We start from the raw sequence: 19,004 nt of genomic DNA on the forward strand, positions 1-19,004 counted from the left end.
ACAGGTTGTCGTTTTGGTACTTGGCCTCCTTGGATGATGGGCAAGAAGCAACCATCGGAGGCATGCTGAATGCAGAGGCCCCTTGCTGACTGTTAAGGACACTGAATAGGTGTGCAGCTGTTGGCAGGTGCTGAAGAGCCTGGGTCTTAGCCCAGGGACAGAAGGTCAGGCACCCCCAGGCATGTCCAAGCACATCACAGAGGTATCACTCACTTCAGGTTCCCCTGCACAAAATGTATGACTGCCGGATGCTCTTTTGTCTCTGCAGAAGTGCACATACACTTGTCCACTTCTGCACCACATTACATGCAACCTGGCATTTCCTCACAGCCCAGTCATAACATTTTGGAGGAGGCACTCAGTCCCATCCATAAGCACGCACTTCTGAAGATCCAAAATTCCACAGAAGTCGGGTGGTTGAAACGGACCTTCCCCTTCTCCCCTCTCTTTTCCCCCTAGGACGACCAGGCTGCAACCGGGCTCCTCGTCCTGCTCGGGACGCCGTGAAGGTGGCACAAGCGCAGGGCGGACCCACAAGAGCAAAGGACGCCCCTGCTCTCGCTGCGCGGCCAGGCTGGGGGCATCCATCCCTACGGGCCACAGCGCCGGAGCTGCGGGACCGCCCGCAGGCGGCCGCATCCCCACGGCGGGCACTGCCGGGGGAGCATCACCGGGAACCGCCTCGCCACATCCCGGCATTCGCCTCCGGCCGCCCCTGCCCACCCCGCTTCAGCGGCTTCCGCGACGGGCGCAAGTTGCGAGGTGGCGGAGTGGCGCGGAGCCGCCTCTCCCGCATTCCTCCGGGCAGGGGAGGTGCCGGGGCGGTGCCGGAGCGCTGGCGGCGGAGTTTGCCCGTCCGGCTGGTGCCGCCCCTCCCCGTGTTTTCTTCGTTGCTCGTTTTTGGCGGGGGGAGCGGTAGTGGCGGAGGGAAGCGCTCTGCTCTCCGCAGCCTGCCGCGGTGCGGATGCGTATGGACGGGTCTTCATGAACACAGCTCCCGACGTTTCCCAAGCAAACCCAGACCCAAACAAACCACCCACTTGGATTAACTGAAACGGTAAATCCAGCTAACTTTTCATTGTCTTCCTTGCGTGTGCTTCCATATGTAGATATTTATGGCTTATCTGGATTCATTTCATCATCCTTAGCTTTTCGGTTTTAGCTTCTCTTGTGCTGCAAGAGAACTTGAAATATTGGGGTTTGAATGGAGCAGGACTCGTGTCTGTTTTATCCGAAAGTTGAACTGAGGAATGAAAACCTTCCTAGGTCATACCAGCCTTGCAAATATGTTTACTTGGCTTACTAACCTGAATGTAGATGATATTTCATGTGTTAGCATCCCCTTGAGTTTAGTTTTTACCGATGCTATCTAATATGGCATAGATTTGTGCATGCTACACACATGCAATCCTGTATGCTGACTGATGTTGAATGCTGGCACTTGCATCTGAAAATCCAAGTAGGCTTTCAGTCTCTTTAGTTAAAAAATTAAGTTTTTGAAGTTAAAAAGTGAACTGTCTTCTGTTTTCACCCTCATTCATCTTGTGGATCCTGCCAAGAGAAGGTCACCCAAACCAAATCAAGTCCTGTTTCTCAGCCCCAGGGCATCCCTGCCCATGGCAGGGGGTTGGAACCAGATGATCTTAAGGTCTTTTCCAACCCAAACCATTCTGTGATTCTATGATAGAAACATGCTATGGTTCTTGCAGTTTGCACAATTTGCATAGCTTTTTAATCCAGTAGGCTTTTATTTGAGAGGTTATTGATTTTATGCAGTCACTGTATTAGTTTAATGCTTTATGACACTGGGCAACCCCAGACTTTCTGCGCATTATGAAAACCAACTTCAGGAGTTTGTATGCCTTTGCTTTGTTAGGTATTATAATTTCATAGACATTTATGCTCTGTGCTATGAGCTATTCTTCTTGGAGCATTAACCCAGCAGCCATTCACCTGAGTAAAACAAAAATTGGGTCAGTTAAAAAAAACAAGTGTATACATGGAGAAACGACTGCCTTGTTCTCATGAAATAAGAGAAAATGGGAGTATCAGTTGCATACCTGGTAAAAATGACTGACCAGAACTTTGCTGTAAAATATGAGCTAAATCTCCAAGTTTAACTCAGGGAAAACTTAGCTTAGTGTAGATTCTGTTGCTCTTCATTGATTTTGTTTCTTTCCTTTCTGAGAAGTTAGTTGTGTATTGATCTGCCTACCTGTACATACATGTGCACACATACCTGCCCAGGCATACACCAACCCGATAGTGCCCAAGCACAGGACTTATGATTCTAGTTTTGAGCTACAGAGGACTACAGACAATGGTGAAGGAAGGGAAAAGCAGAAGAGAGTTACAACGTTTACTTTTGGGCACATATACTGGGGATCTTAGCCTGAAGACCAGTTTCAGTAGTCAAAGAAAAGAAACAGGACCCAAGATGCCTTTGAAAGCACATAGTATATGCTTCTGCTGTAAACTGCTGCTTGCTGTGATTACATCTCTATTTGAATTCATCTTCCAAAAACTCATGTTCATCCACCATTCCTTTTGTTAGCGTTGAAAATGGGATAGAATATGCATTTGCTGATTATTTAGAGTCTGCTAAATACTAAGATCTTTTGACCCAAGAGACATATTTTGCTTAGGGGCTAAAAATAGTCTTTGTTCGCTAACATACAAACTACTGTGTACTGCTGACACTGCACACTAACTTTCTGCAGTGTTGCATTAAAATGGGAATATGGCAGTAGGGAGCATTGTTTCTCCTGCACATAGGACATGAATGCTTAAACGACTGGTCAGCAGTGCTGCGCAAAGCTTTAGTAACTCCAGGTAATATTACTGTCTGAGCACTGCAAAAGGTACAGCAGTGATCTTTGCATCGGGTTGTTTTAAGGTACCTCTTCACAATTACTATTCATAGTCGTGATAGTGCCTCCTTTCTTCAATGCGATTTCTGCCAAGACCAGATTTCTGCCACGCCTGTCAGAAATATCTGAAAGTTTCTTCATTTTGATTGTGGAGACTGAAGTGCTTGGATTGTCAAAGGAGGAAAAAAGGGTGATCAGCTCTGAGCCACTGTGAAATGTCACTACAGTAACTAAAATAGACTATTAGGGAAGTCAAAAAGTCTTCTTAAGAAGAGATTAATCAAGCCTCTATCATTTGTTTGTGGGTTTTGGTTTTGTTTGTTTATTAGTTTTTTGTTGTTTTTCCTCAGAAGTTTTAGGCTCCGCAGCTCTCACTGCCTTCAGTGAAACCTGCAAATAAGCAAGTTTCCTTGCTGAATTTCCTTTCCTTCCCTCCCCACCTCCTATAAGCTCCAAAGTAACTGGGCGGGGGGGGGGGGGGGGGGTCTTTTATCCAGACAGCAATGAAAGCTTACAGAATATAATCAGGCAGGAGGCACTCATCACTTGTAGAATCTGATTTCTCAGTATTAAGATTCTTCTTGAGCTGGGGTTACAGACAGAAAGGGCTCATGCTGCACATGACTTCCTTCAAGTGCTCATGGCATCCTGTGCCTAATTCCACATCTGAGGATGACATACCAGTGTTATAGTGTGTACGAGGGAACAGGTGATGAAAATTCAGATATTTTTAATAGCTTACTGATGCACAGCTGTAAGTTACAACTGAAGTTCTTGGATCTGAAAGAGTAACACCCTTTTGCCCTGATTTCCTTTCAGTTACTGATTGGAAAAGCCTTATATACTGCAGGTACTATAAGCCCTTCACCCTGAAACAGGGCAGAAAAATTGAAAAATGAAACAGAAATTGCCTTTAAGACAGTTTTAGTACTTGAAATCAGGTTTTCTACCCTTGTCTTTTAAATGACTAATCTTCACCTGTCGGTGTCCCTTTGACCTGTGAGACAATTTATACTATAAGATCATAAGTGATTAATGCTAGGCACACAATATTTTCAAACATTTTCAGTATTAGATTGTATCTCTTGGCTTTGGATGCCTTTTTATTTATTTATTTACTTATTTAATGTTATATTCTTGCCTGCAGGGCTTCTCTCTTAATTTATGATCACAAACAAAGGTTACAGACTCTCTAATTCAACTGTTACAGCATTTTCATTCAAATGCTCATTTACTTTGTCATAACATTTAGCAAGAAGGATTAGCAAATGTGATCCATCATTCTGCAACTATTGTGTGAAGTGGTTCTATCCAAAATGTTTCCCCTGGTCATATTTTTTGTAAACTAATTAAATATGTCAGACATAGCATTGCCCTCTACTACTGCGCTATGTTTCCAAATGTAATAAAGTTGGAGAATTTTCAATGCAAGATAAAAACAACATATTTTTTCCAGTTGACATTTGATGTCCATGATGGGAAAGTTGCACGAGGCAGTTGCTCCTGGCAGAGAAGCAAGTCCTTCAGTGTATACACTTCACATTTTCTTTTAAGCCAGGGCATATTTCAGAAAATATTGGGAATGTGCATTATATATATTGAATTTCAAGTGTTATTTTTGTGATGGTTCATCTTAAAAATTAGCAATGGAATAAGAGAAGGGAATTGGTGGTCATTTTCCTTCACACTCTCTTCACGTCCTCAGCTCTCCTACAGTTCCTGGAAGAAGAAAAGCACATGGAAGTACAGTAAACTATGCAGATCTAGGCATCCTAAGAATTGACTAAACACTTTTGAGTTTCCCTTGCCTACAGCTGGATTGATTCACATCACAATTTAAGAGGTTTACTTGGAAGAGTTGTGAAACTGGGTTTGACTCTTCCAGCTATGCATCTCCGTGTATGCATTTGCAGGTTTTCTGCAGGAGAGAGGCAGAGAGTCTCTAAAGGCAGGACAGCTAGTTTTAAATAGCAAACATGGCTTGCTCTACCATGAATTGCCAGCAGCTCAGCACCACAAAAAGCCCAATTTAAGGACTCACACATCACTGGCTTGATGGAAAAATGAGAGGATTTCTGTAAGGCACTAGTTGTGATACTGTCTTTTGAAAAACTACATCAGTATACAAGCAAGTAGCCTTGTTCAATATGTTTAAGCTTTGTTTCATCTTGTCAGGATGCAAGCTGAGTTTTAAAAGCCTTGTTCCGAGTGGCAAGCAGCCCCAGATGGAAAACAGGGCTTATCAAAGTTAGAAAATGGCCACCTAAATTAATTTCTTAAAATTATTTTCCACTAGAAAAATCTTGTGCCTAAACTATTGCATTTTGTAGGAAAACATTACTCTACCATGTTAAATGAGAGTGTTAGTTTTTCAGGCTTTGACTGAACTGGGGTTTTGTTGATGATGGAGAACAGAAAGGTTTGATGGCAAAAACATCCAGAAACTAATCAGCAAGTCAGCTGGCCCACGTGCAAGCACAGCAGTTATGCCTTATGTGATAAACATTTAAAAGTCATTCTCTGCCACAGGGAAGATTATTTAAAGGATAGCTTATTAGCAGGACTGTCAGTATGAGGTGCAAGGAGAAGGCTAAGGGGATCTAGCTACCTACTTGTGTATATAAATGTGTGTGTGCTTATAGGTGCATGTACACAACGAAATACTGATTTCATGGCAGCCAAATATAAAACTCACATGAGTGAATAAAAAGTTGCCCTGAATCATGAAGAAACATTGGGAATGTGACCTGCTGGAGAAAGAGGAAAGGAGAGAATGAGTACTGAGAGTCACAGAAAGGTCTGAGCCATTATGTAAATTTTGGACAGAATAGGTGAGGAGAAGGACTGGAACTTACCTAACCGAGAAAAACTATGCATGTGCACTAATGAGAGGTGATTAGAATTTGATGGATCTTTTATGATAACGCAAAACCAGGAACTACTCCAAGGCGTACTTTGTACCTACTGAAGTGTGGCTGCATTTGGCAGCTTCTCCTGACTGGTCTGCAATAACCATTACGGGCAAAGAGACAACAGTCAGATTCTTCTTCCTTTTTTCACAGTTGTGGGAATAAGAGTTTGTTGTAATCAAGTTTCATTCCTTTTCCCCATAGTAACACTTACTTCCTAGAGCTGTCTGTAGTTGGTTCCTACAGCAGCTGAATGAGGAGAGCAGAACAGTTGGCTTGGATCTTTTCATGGACTGGAATGCCAAACATTCTCTGCTTTTTGCTTCCTGCCTCTGACTGAGGACATAGTGCTCAGTGAATCACACTTAAGGTCAGCAGCATAGACCGACTTCAGCATCACACTGCATCTTCTCTCCTCCCTCTTTGTTCCAGTCACATCATCTTGCTTACCTCATAGCAGCTAGGTTTCAGACAGACCACATTCTCCTCACCCTCAAATGTCTTGAGTATCCTGGTCTTTTGACTTTGTGGATTGCTACTGATTGCACTCCTGTGAAAGCACTGACACTGCCCTGACTGTGTGGGCAGCAATAACCATAGTGGCTGTGGTTTTTCCCTTGAGTCCAGAAGTCAGGATGCGTAATGGCTGCTGCGATATGTGAAAAACAAGCATTTTCCAGTTATAAGTGCAGATCATTTCTTTGTATCATAACCACATTCGTTAGTTTCTAGATGCATAGATTTGGGTCTTAATTAGATCTTTTGCTGAAAAGTGATCCTTCCTCTGAGAGGAAAGGAACACATTCCTGTCTACCTAGCATAGGCACTGTTGATTTGATAGCATTAAATCTATTCAGTCCATTTGTACTAGGCATAATACTATCTATGAAGCTCAATATGGAAAAAAAAAGTAGCTGTCAGTACTCATTCTCTTAACCTTAGATTGTAAAAGATCAGCGTGTTTTGGACAAAACACTGTTTTAGCCAGTAATGGATCCCATGGAGTGAAAGTTCCATCACTCACTGTGATAACAGGGATTCGCTGGGTCACTGATGAGTGGGAGGTGCTCTAAAACCAGAAGAAATACAACTGAAACAGTAGGTCTGTTATCAAATGGATTGATCTTTGGGTGACATTTCAGGCCATGGTTTATTGGTGTGTCAGCCACTAGAGGGTGCAGGCAAATTTGGACTACATCCGTATTGTTTACAGGTGCAGCTCAGTCAGTTATTGTAGTATTTTCCTCCAACTGGTGTTATAATAAATCCTATTAACTACAGGACAAGCTCTTGACATTGTCACTGACACAAAGCAATAAATGTAGCTTGGCTGAAAATACTAGTAGGAGTATTTTCAAGATACCACTTTCTGGAAAAATTTGCTCCGAGAATAGGTCTTAATTACTCATTATAAAACTAATGGCAAGCTGTAAGGCTTGCACCACTTGTGACTGTCCAGGAGACTCTCCTGGGTATCATGTAATGTTTTAATTAATAGTTTAATAATAATTAGTGTTTAATTATTCATTAACAGTTTAGCTGAGAGAATAACTTGTAGTCAAGTGCAGGTGATAAAAGGTTGAGGAGGAATGCAAATGGGTTGAATGATTGAGTTAGAATGTAAAGTTGTTTTAAGAAAAGTAACTGAATAGAACAAGTATCAAGGATACTCTTGGGCAAGAGCAACCAAGACTGCAAATATAACGTTGGAAATGACTGACCAGGCAGAGAGGTACATCTCAATATATATCAGCAATATCACAGAGCTGATTCATGTTCAGATGATGTAACCCACTGATACATGGACATCCACATCCTGAACACGGGCACGTGGGGAACAGAGAGAGCAGGGCTGCTCTGCATGGGGAGATGTGCTGGGAGCCAAGGTGACCCCAGCACAGGCACTGCCTCACCAGGGGGACACAGCCAAGTGCAAGCAGGTAGAGCCAAGTGCTGGTAATGGGATCCATCGACAGCCCCAGCACAGTGAGGGGATGACCCAGGATGAGGAACCCCCTGAGGGAGCAGCCAGAAGCAAAATATTACATTGACATCATTTAGTGACATAGAAAAAATCCAAATGTACAAGATAAAACAAGCAACTAATGTAATTATCCCCTCAAGAAAACAGGGAAGTCAGACTCTAGAAGTCTACTAGCATTTTGTTCTCTGTAAAAGATTCATTTAAGGCTGTTAATTTCTTCCTAGGGAAATGACTTTCATTGTGTCCTCTCTAATGCTTGTATCTACATAAACAATCTTCTGCATTGGGCTTGCCCAACATAACAGCATCATTCCCTTGTTTCTGCACAAAGAAATTTTACATCAGGGTTACAAATTAAGTTCATTCTTACTCTGCCTTTTACTGAAAGCTTTTAATTTTTTTCTTCTGTGCTTTCAGGTAATTTCTTATGATGAAATTACCTAAAAACTGACGGGTGCCAGTTGCAAAAAGGGTCCCTGCTGCTTTGGAAAAGATGAAATGTGTGTTATTTTCCATCTAGACTAAAAGCCTTAGGTGGCTGTAGGGTTTGTTTTGGTTTGGGTTTATTTTGTTTAATTAATCTTTTAAGATGTTTATATCTAGAATAATTGACTATTTTCTGTGAAGATACATACCCATGAAGATCTATGGGTATGTTACTTCCCTGATTTGCTGTTAAGTCCCTATCTTCTGATCACCCAAATTGTGTCCCTGTTAGTTTGTTTGGATCCTGTTGTGGACCAAACCAACAAGTTATTTCCAAGATAAAAGCCAGTTGTGAATTTAGAGAAGATTTTCTGAGGAGAGCATTTCACATAAACATAACAGCTGAGACCATGCCCAGTTTGGGACCTTCCTGTCCTACGTAGTAATTCCAGCACACTTCTAGCAGATCTTCTGCCTCTTAGGGCTCACAAGCCCTTACAACATGTCAAAGGACATGCAACCTGTCTCCCCATTAGTATTATGCTATCAAACTACCCTTTCACTGTGTCAGCCCTCACATCAATTCAGCTATCTCGAACCATAAAACCTCTAAAATCTAGTAAGTATGTCTTTCAGCCACTGGGACCTGTGTTAAATGCCATGCAGCATGGGCACAGCTGTTTACACTGCTCCTAGAAGAGTTAACATGAGTGAGTGTCGACATCAGTCACACTTAGGCTAGGGAGTAGGGATTTCAGCAATACAGATATCTTTTCCATTTGTTTCAGATCTGCTTGGTTTAGGCTTAAGTTTTTTGTTTGCATTTCGGATTTTGAGACTAGCTGAGTGATACTAAGACTTCTTGGGGAAAGCAGATAAGGCCTTCTTCAGTATAGAGCAAGCCAGTTATCACCAAACAGATGCCAAAATGAAACAGCAAGATGAGCAGCCTAGGATGCCTCCGTTAGTGTTTGGCACAAAAGTCAGTGGTGCTTTGAACTATCTCTAAGGACAAATTTGACCTAGAAAAGACTTATGTTTAGATTGAGCTAGTAAGGAAAGATAAGAGGGCTTAAGTGTGGAGCCTGCTCATGACTGTCTTTACTGGCAGCAAGTATCCAGAAGTGGTGGGCTATGCAGACACCCAGGTAGCAGCAAAGAATGGCAGCTTTCCAAATGCTGTCAATTTGCTAGAAAATTACTTGCTTTTTGGTGAAGTAGTTGCATAGTCTCTAGTAAACAACATCCAATTGTGTATATACAATATTGTGAGAAGATTTGATATTCACACTGGAATTCTCAATCCACTGTAGCCACCTAAAAGCTTAGTGTGTCATCTGCACTTAGATATATGATCTTTAATCAGTGGCAACAGCTCTGTATATCTTGCTTTTAAGATGACCTATTAAGCTGTCACCTGTAGCTGCTTGACCTATAACAGATAACGCCATCAGGAGAAACAAGCACTAAAATGGAAAATAGCTTTACTTGCTTTCATTAACATTCATCTGACACTCCAAAAGGCTGCAGCTGGGCCAACACAACTACATGTGGAGTGCAGGCTCACCATGGTGGTATGCCTCATTACTTCTTCCTTGTGCATTTCTGTTTCTTCTGTCAGTTCTCAGGTAACAAGTCAAGCCTGCTGCTTATTAGACCCATCCTTGATCTTGTACTGAAATTATTTATTGGCTCTCCTGATAGTTTGTTAGACTAATGGCACTCATTTGTTGATATATATAGCTACATGTGAGAAATAAGCAGACCACATTTAGTCATTTCAGTCATTTCAAACTACCGAATAGAACAAAGAAGATGGAATGAAACTTCACCTCTTTTTTAGTATGAGGAAGCTATATTTCAAAAAGGTAACAGAAAAGTGTGAAAAATATTAATTATTTAATTAGATTAGATTTACGGTGAGGTTCTTTGAGGGTTTTTAAGTGTTATCCTTCATAAGCAGCTGCTGTCTCAATGGTGCACATCACTGGTTACAGGAGAGATTTTGGTCTAAAGCATGATGTTTAATTTCAGAAAAGCTGCCATTAATTTCTAACTTCAAAATTCTGTCAAGCATGTCAATCATTAATGACAACCAACAAAAATTCTGAATGTAGCAATAATTTAGTCTTTAAAAAGAAAAGAGAATAGATGCATCTTGCACATTTTTAGGGCTGTATAATACAGCATTCTGCCATGCACAGTACTTCTGAATATTTAAACACAGTTTCCTCCACAGTATTTTGGGTACTGGTGGGAAAAAAAGAAGGCATAAGGAAAAGGCTAGGTTGTGAAACCAAAGAGGAGGGGAGAAGAGTGGGAGCAGCTGTCACTCACAACAGTCCTCAAACCACGGCAGCTAGGTAAGGGAATTTGTTTAGATGCAAAATCTGAAATGCATGTTGACACTTAAAAACAGACAATAAAGAACATCAATCGCGGGACACTAAACCAGAGAGCAGAACAACGTAGTTTTAAAAACACATTTTTCCTTCAGCATCAAAATGTTTCTTGTCTTGTGAAGACTGAACATTTAAGAATTGTAACTGATGGAGCTGGGGAAATAATATTTGTGGTAAACTGCATATCCACCAAAATGATGCCATTTAAAGTGGTAAAATTATTTGTGAATTCATCCAAATAATTTTGCCAGAACCAACTTTGTCAAAACATTATTGAGCACCGATACCTTCATTATTTAACAGTTTTGGTACAGTAATAAATGAAGATAGTTGCAACAGGACAGCAATACTTTTGTTCCTCTAATAGCTCAGTAATTAGAAAGCACATTCTAGACACAGCTTAATACTCTTCAGGAGCTGCTTGTCCCACAGTCCTCCTCAAGGACTATGCTTTCTGGCTTTCCTGCTCCTCCTACACGTTACAGGCTGTTCTCAAACAGGCTTGGAGCCACACAACAGCAGCAAAAATGGCTCCATCTAAGGGGAGGGCCAGAAATGGACTTTGTTTAGTAGCTATAAGGGAAGAGTAGAAAGAAACCCGCACTTTGTGTTGCCAGGTGTGCAGGCACCCACGCTTTGAAGTGCTCTACCCTTCCCCAGCTCAAGCAGAGCTGATCTACGCTGGAATAAAAGTGTATAAAAAGGAAATTAAGTGATTTGATTTACATCCAAATGAACAGAGGATGGTATATTTTGCAAGCCACTCTTTTCTTTTCAATACATGTTTGCAGAAAATCCCAGTAAATTATTCTTTCTCAGGAAGGCTAGTTGATGCAACACATGAAAACCAGAGGGAAAACAATACACTAGAGGCACAGCATCTGTGTTGTGTCCATGTAAATCACTTGCAAGAATGGGATGTATCTGCTGTATTTGGTCATATCCTGAGGCAAGGATAAAGAAAGAGGAGGATGAGTCCTGATTCCCTTTGGTAAATGCTTTCCACTGCAGACCCACAGAGGTGCTTCTCTTCCTTAAAAGTACCCATTTGTTCTCCACTACTGCAGTATCATCTGTTCTTTAATGAATGTCTCACCAGTCTGTAAGGTGGAAATGTGGCTGGTCCATTAATGTTATTAATTCAGAGGCAGAGGCAGACCCCTGCCTATGGACAAAGCCAGGGATGATATCCTAGGCCACGGAGTTTGACTGTCGTCTTAACCAAGTAACATAGCAATGATGCTGATTTCTCAGGTGTGTAGTGAGGACACACTGGTGACCATCTGCAGTTACCAGGACTATTGCAAGACACATATCAGCATGTGATAGTCAAAGGGAACTTTATCTAGCAATTCAGAAATCGCTTATCTCTTCCTCCATTAGAAAATTCACAAGAAAAAACTTTGTACAAAACACTGGGAAAACAGATTTGGCCAGAACTTATCTGGATTTAAAACAGAATTAAAATAGACTTAAAATGCAGAAAGATCAAAAAGCAAATAATATATTTGCTGACCTTGGATGCATCTGTCTGCTGACATAGAATCATAGAATCATAGAATAGTTAGGGTTGGAAAGGACCTCAAGATCATCCAGTTCCAACCCCCCTGCCATGGGCAGGGACACCTCACACTAAACCATCCCACCCAAGGCTTCATCCAACCTGGCCTTGAACACTGCCAGGGATGGAGCACTCACAACCTCCCTGGGCAGCCCATTCCAGTGCCTCACCACCCTAACAGGAAAGAATTTCCTCCTTATATCCAATCTAAATTTCCCCTGTTTAAGTTTTAACCCGTTACCCCTTCTCCTGTCACTACAGTCCCTGACGAAGAGTCCCTCCCCAGCATCCCTATAGGCCCCCTTCAGATACTGGAAGGCTGCTATGAGGTCTCCACGCAGCCTTCTCTTCTCCAGGCTGAACAGCCCCAACTTCCTCAGCCTGTCTTCATACGGGAGGTGCTCCAGTCCCCTGATCATCCTTGTGGCCTCCTCTGGACTTGTTCCAACAGTTCCATGTCCTTTTTATGTTGAGGACACCAGAACTGCACACAATACTCCAGGTGAGGTCTCACAAGAGCAGAGTAGAGGGGCAGGATCACCTCTTTCGACCTGCTGGTCACGTTCCTTTTGATGCAGCCCAGGATACAGTTGGCTTTCTGGGCTCGAGTGCACACTGCTGGCTCATGTTCATTTTCTCATTGACCAGCACCCCCAAGTCCTTCTCCGCAGGGCCGCTCTGAATCTCTTCTTTGCCCAATCTGTAGCCGTGCCTGGGATTGCTCCGACCCAGGTGTAGGACCTTGCACTTGTCATGGTTGAACTTCATAAGGTTGGCATCAGCCCACCTTACAAGCGTGTCAAGGTCCCTCTGGATGGCATCCCTTCCCTCCAGCGTATCAACCAGACCACACAGCTTGGTGTCATCAGCAAACTTGCTGAGGGCGCACTCAATCCCACTGTCCATGTCAGCGATGAAGACGTTAAACAAGGCCGGTCCCAACACCGATCCCTGAGGGACACCACTCGTTACTGGTCTCCGGACGGACATTGAGCCATTGACCACAACTCTTTGTGTGTGGCCGTCCAGCCAGTTCTTTATCCACCGAGTGGTCCATCCATCAAATTGATATCTCTCCAATTTAGAGAGAAGGATGTCATGTGGGACAGTGTCAAACGCTTTGCACAAGTCCAGGTAGATGACATCAACTGCTCTACCCTTGTCCATCAGTTCCATAGCCCCATCATAGAAGGCCACCAAATTGGTCAGGCAGGATTTCCCCTTAGTGAAGCCATGCTGGCTGTCACCAAGCACCTGACTTCTAGTATTATATCTTTACTTTTTTCACAAACCTGTGAGACATCTTGGTGAAAGTGATACAGGAACGTAAATTGAAATTCAATGCAACAGTGTAAAGCCTCAGTTAAAAGCAGGCTGACAGATGCGTTGAAAATACTCATAGGACAAAGTACCATTTACACAGGAGGGAGTACTTTAAACATCAGGAGCTGCTTTAATTCATTGGAACTTCACTTAGAAATGTGATTCTGGCTTTTTTACTGCAGTTCTTTTTAGGAAAGACCAACTTATTTGTTCTCTTCACTGTTACTGAGGGAACTACTTTTGCAACGTCATAACTTTGTGATGCCTTTTCTGCATATGTAAAGTGTAGCACATATGTGACTAAAATACTTTTCTCATTTTTTATTGAGAAAATACTGTATAGACTTTTGTGGCAGTAACCTGACATAAAGCTTTGTCTGTTGAGCCCAAACATATTTGCCTCCTGGAAACTCATTCTTTAATCTAGAGAAGTACAGATCATTTGAAGAATGATAAGACTACATGGTCAGCCTGAAAAGGAAGCTGTTTTATATAAAAGGTGTTTGTTCTTGTACAGCGGTAGGTATGAGTCACTGACCTAATAACTCAAAGTATTGCAAGGATATTAAGAATATAAAAATAAAGATTTTAATAAATTGGTGAGCTAATTAAAGAAGGCAGGAAATTAAAGACTTGTTCATCCTGCCTGAAACAGAAAACTTCTTTGTGGCAATGAGAATGGATCATACCCCTAATATTCCCAGTTACAAATCTTCTGGATCAACACCTGCCAAGCAAGTGCTATCACTGCATGTACTGCCCTTTAAAGAGTTGTGGGAATCAATGAGAGTAAGGATCAAGAAGTACTGTGCGTGCTTTCAGTAAGAAAGTCTTTGGGATCCTCTCTCCTTTATTCAGACACTCCCTACCTACCACAGCTGCCAGCTCTGAAATAGCTGAGCTGCAACAAAGAAGTACTCTGAAAGGGTAGGGAGACCTGGTGGGCAGAACTGTTCTTCACAGACCACAGCTACCTCCCAGCCAGGGCAGAGGAGGTGGTTTTGATTGAGGGTGAAGAGAAGAAGGGGGGTGGGGGAGAAATACTTTTTTTTGCTTTCTTTGCATCTTCATCTCCTCTAAAACTGAAAGTGAGACTCAGTTTTTCTTCTGTCTCTGTACTGGAGGGAAATAAAAGAATCTGTTCACACCTCTCTCATTTGGTGCCTTTGAGGGTGAGCAGTGTCACACCTATCTTTCAGGCAAAAGCCTCATCTGCAGGGGAGCAGCTCATACATTCCAGTAAACTGGCTTAGAGTCAATTCAGTTTAGATCAAAGTGATGATAATATGTTAAAGGGAGGAAGTAAAGAGGTAATTCAGATGTTTCAGCCTTCTGAAAGGTTATCCAGCTAGCTACTTTTATGCTTTTTGTTCATTTGCAATGTAGATTCAGTGTTACTGCTGGAGTACTCAGTGCTCAGACCCAATGGTTTTCATGCGCAAGTGCTTATTTGTATTTTATGCTGGTTTATATACGTGATTGGAGGAGCCAGTGGGAGGTAGAAGAAGGGTCCCTACTAGAACGAAGGACATACATGAACAAACACATCGGAAAAGATAAAAATATTCATAGTGCAGTCTCTGCTTTTCAAATTCTCCACTGTGAGAAGAAGGAGGCTGTACCACATACAGCCTCTGGCAGTGGCCTATGTGTGTGACTATAAAAGCAAAACTTCACTGAACAGCCTGTGCTGCTGTTAACCCGCAGCCTCTCAGGCACCCACAAAAGCTACCACCACCTCTTTACACTCAGCACTGCAGGAAGCACTGCTTGTGGAGTTCTGAAGGCAGGAGGCTTGTCTTACAGAACAAGGCTTGGACCACGCTCCTTCTTGCACTGTGCTGAGGAAACCAAGCTAACAGAGGTAAAAAGTTGCTGCTACCTCCAGTCTCACATGGCCTGTAAGGTTTTCTGCTGATCCTAGAGATTCCTCCCCCACTTGGTTCCTCTAAATAATGAGCAGGCTTCTTGCCTTAGAGAATATGCTCCATGCCAGCACCTGCAAGTGGGCTGCAAGGCAGTTCTTCGTTAGTAAGAAGGCAGGAGCAGGGCTGGGCTCTGGGATAGTGCCTGCTTGTCTGGAGCAGGGAAACAGAAAAGTTGAGTTGGAGGAAACACTGGTGGATTGCAAACATTCAGCAAGTCTAAACAAAGCATTCCGGAAAGAACAGTATTGAAAACTATAAATACACATTTTAAACATGACCCTAAAGAGGTTGTAAATCAAGACACAATAGAATAAACACAGACAATAAGAAAGAGATGGAATTATTACAGGAGAGAGGCAGAAATAAAATTTCTGTTATATCATCTGTTTTTCCCTCATACCACCCTAGTGCTCTCACTAAGTCTTTCTGAACCACACCATACACTGTCAGTTCAGCCTTAGCAGAGCACTAGCTAGGGATAAGGTAGCCTGATTAAAAACTCACAGAGACTATAACAGAATACATCAAATTATGTAAGCACTTAATTTTCATAATTTGTAATTACTTACCTTTTACGCAGTCTAGGCTGTTAGCTTGCCTGACTCATAAAGCAAGGTGAGGAGCATTCCCCTGTTTAACAAAGAACTAGAAAGAAAACCACATTGAATTGTAAGAGGTACTTAAACTCTGCAAGGATGAGCCATGCATCTGTTTCTCAGATTGCCATATCTTCTTGTGATGATGTTCCCTGCGACTTTGAGTTCAGGGTCACTCAGGCTGTTGTGTTGGGATGGGAACATGTAAAATATTTGCAAATAGATTTTAAGCAGCGCGTGCAGCTCTGAAGGCCTCCAGGTAAGAGATGTGCCTCTGGTTTCATCCGTAGCCAGCTATAAGCGTAAAGCATGAGAATTAGCAAATGGTGGTTCAGTCTTATGGCTCTTCCCTCCCAGCAAGGCGACACAGGGCTTTCACAGCTGGTTCTGCAGACCCTTGCAAGATCTTGCCAGCTTCCTTGCATGCAGCAGTATCAACTTATCACTGATTTTCAATACAGCTTTTCATCTCTGAAAGCTTGACACTTGAATTAACAGGAGGCCCTACACAGGTTGGAATTAGAAAATTAAGAGTACTTATATCATAGAGCTTAATGTAGTGACTCCCAACTAGTAATGTGAGCAGTGAAACTTCTGAAGCTTGCTTTCCTGTAGTTCTTATAAAAGTTTTCAGTCCTTCTGTTCCCTCGTACAGACTTTCTAATGTCTATTAATATACTGAACACATGCTGTGGTCTTTCCATTAACAGGGGTTTGCCTTGTGTTTATTTGGCAGCGTGTTTTCATCAGACATACAGAGACTTTTGTTATCTGTGCAAGTTTAGTTAAAACTGGGCAATGAGTTCAAAAGGAACTCATGGGGACTGACAGACAGCACAATCTTGTGTCATTTTCCAAGGAAACTGGATTAGAAGCCTAGCAGCTGGCTACATGGTAGACTAAGAATAGTCTTCTTTTTTTGTCAGTAAAAAAAAATAAAGGTGGGAAAACACTTTTTTATCAATGTTTATTATCAGAGTTTCAGTCAGAGGGAAACTGACTCCCCCAATTTTTTCTTTTTCATTAGTAGTGTCTAGAAGGATAGGTTTATGTCCTTGTATAACTAAATTACTTTTTTAAGTGCCTTTTTTTATTAATTACTGGTGATTTGCTTTGTCAGGGATTTCCACTGCATGGTGTCTCCTTTGAGGTAACTGCAAATCATTATCTCTTTAAGGTTGTTTTGAGCAACATGACAGAAGCCTCTCATAGCCTGTTTTCCTACTGGAATTTTTATCCTTCTTGATTATCAACTGTGTTCCCATGACAATTCCTGCACTCATGCATCCCAGAATTAGCTCCTAACACATTCTAGCCTGATGATACATCAAACCCACTCAGTGCTCTGGAAACTACATGTACGCAATAGGCTCTGAAGGTGTGGGGAAAGGAAGGTCTCTAATTTGGATAATAAGGCTACAGGATTGAAAGATGGGAGAAAGGATGGACAGAAAGGACTGGAGGAAGTAAAAGACACTTAGGTTTATTCCTTTGTTAAAAAAAAAAAAATATTTTAAATTGAAATGCCTCATGTCTGTAGGGTAACATCTGTATAGTTAGTATATTCTTTTGGTGAAATGGAACACTTGCTCGAAAATTACTTACCAATTTATCTTCAGAGTCAGCTGACACGGCAATGCTGGTCTGGCTCCAAACAGTACTGGCATTTTACTAGGAAGACCACTATTGCGTTCACACATTTTGTGGCCAGCATTAACACTTCTCAGCCAAGGCATAAGGAATTCCAGCTAGGATTCCTGATAGATCTTCGTGGACAGCCAACACTGCTAAGAGAAGAAGTCTCACGTTTAATACAGCTACATAGAGAGCTGTGAGCTAACTTTTTTCTGGCAGTGGTTGAAGTTCCCAGATGAAAGCCATTCTGAGGTTTCCTGGGTGGTTTTGCCCCCAGCCTGCTCTTAAGAAGGTGTCCAGAGCAGAGAAGTAAAGCTCTTCAACACGTCTCCATCTGAGAGCAGCGTACCATCTCACCATCTGTCACAACAGCATTTTCTAACATTTTCTTCTTCCTCTTGGTGCTTCTCATGCCTTTTCAATTTCCTCTGGCATCCTCCAAATGGCACAGCAGCATTAAGCAGAGACAAATACACCTTGGGATACTTGCATTTATGACATATCAAAAAGTCTCCTTTCTTCCAGCTAACCCCCTATTCTTGTTCAGTATGATGGTACCATGAGGGTTAAAAAACCAAGGCTTATTATAACGCAAGCATAGCAAGTACAGGAGAAAATGTAATTGAGATAGTCATTTGCCTTACAGTCTGAACAATGCTCTGAGCTTTCAGCTACCTTTACCTTTTATAACATACATTCCCAAAGTAAGATAGTTCAAGATGCATACGGATTTTAAGATATTCAGTTTGCCTTAATCACAGCCTCAGTACAATTAATGATCTGATTTCAGAGAAGTTATAGAAAAAGTCTCGTTTTGCTATGCAATTTGTGCAGATCTTCAGATAATCCAAAACCAAATTTAAAGAGAAGATACTACATTCAAAGGCAAGAATATCTTTCTGAGGAGTCATCTATAGAAATAATATTGACATCTCATCCTCACAGAACCTTTGCAAGAATCCGTCCAACAGAAACATTGCTGCCTGTTGAGCCAGCTGCCATTGTCATTTCAACAAGACCCTTTTTGTTGCTTGGTGGCATCTGTCCCCCACAGTAAGGACAGCCAGCAGAGTTGCACAAGCAGGTTACTAACTTTTTCTCTGCCTCTCACCCATTTTGCAACAGCCCTTCCACCAATTCAAAACTGTTCAGGTATCCTCTAAGTCCCTGTGCCAACCTGGTCTCCAGGCTGAGCCCAGTAAGAGACCATAGGAGGGGAATTCCAGGAGAGACGGAAAAAAATTGCATTAGTGTTACTATGGAGATCAAAATTAGCACAATAACTATTGTGTTCTGTTTCAAAGCTTCCCAGTCTCCAGTTTTAACTCCTTACCTGTTCCACCAGTTATGTCCCAAAAACATCTCAGCAC

General features: G+C 42.1%; 1 protein-coding gene across 3 annotated transcripts in view; it reads left to right on the forward strand.

Moving 5' to 3' along the window:
- Positions 1-798: 798 nt before the first annotated feature.
- The window catches only part of HTR1F (5-hydroxytryptamine receptor 1F), a 118,905-nt gene continuing 100,699 nt past the window's right edge, over positions 799-19,004 (forward strand). For all 3 annotated transcript variants that reach the window (XM_065676388.1, XM_065676387.1, XM_065676390.1), the window contains exon 1: positions 799-1,057. The gene's annotated coding sequence lies outside the window, so the exon portion shown is untranslated. The remainder of the gene's footprint in view (positions 1,058-19,004) is intronic.

Source organism: Lathamus discolor, chromosome 4 (assembly GCF_037157495.1).
Source record: "Lathamus discolor isolate bLatDis1 chromosome 4, bLatDis1.hap1, whole genome shotgun sequence".
NCBI classification, from domain to species: Eukaryota; Metazoa; Chordata; class Aves; order Psittaciformes; family Psittacidae; genus Lathamus; species Lathamus discolor.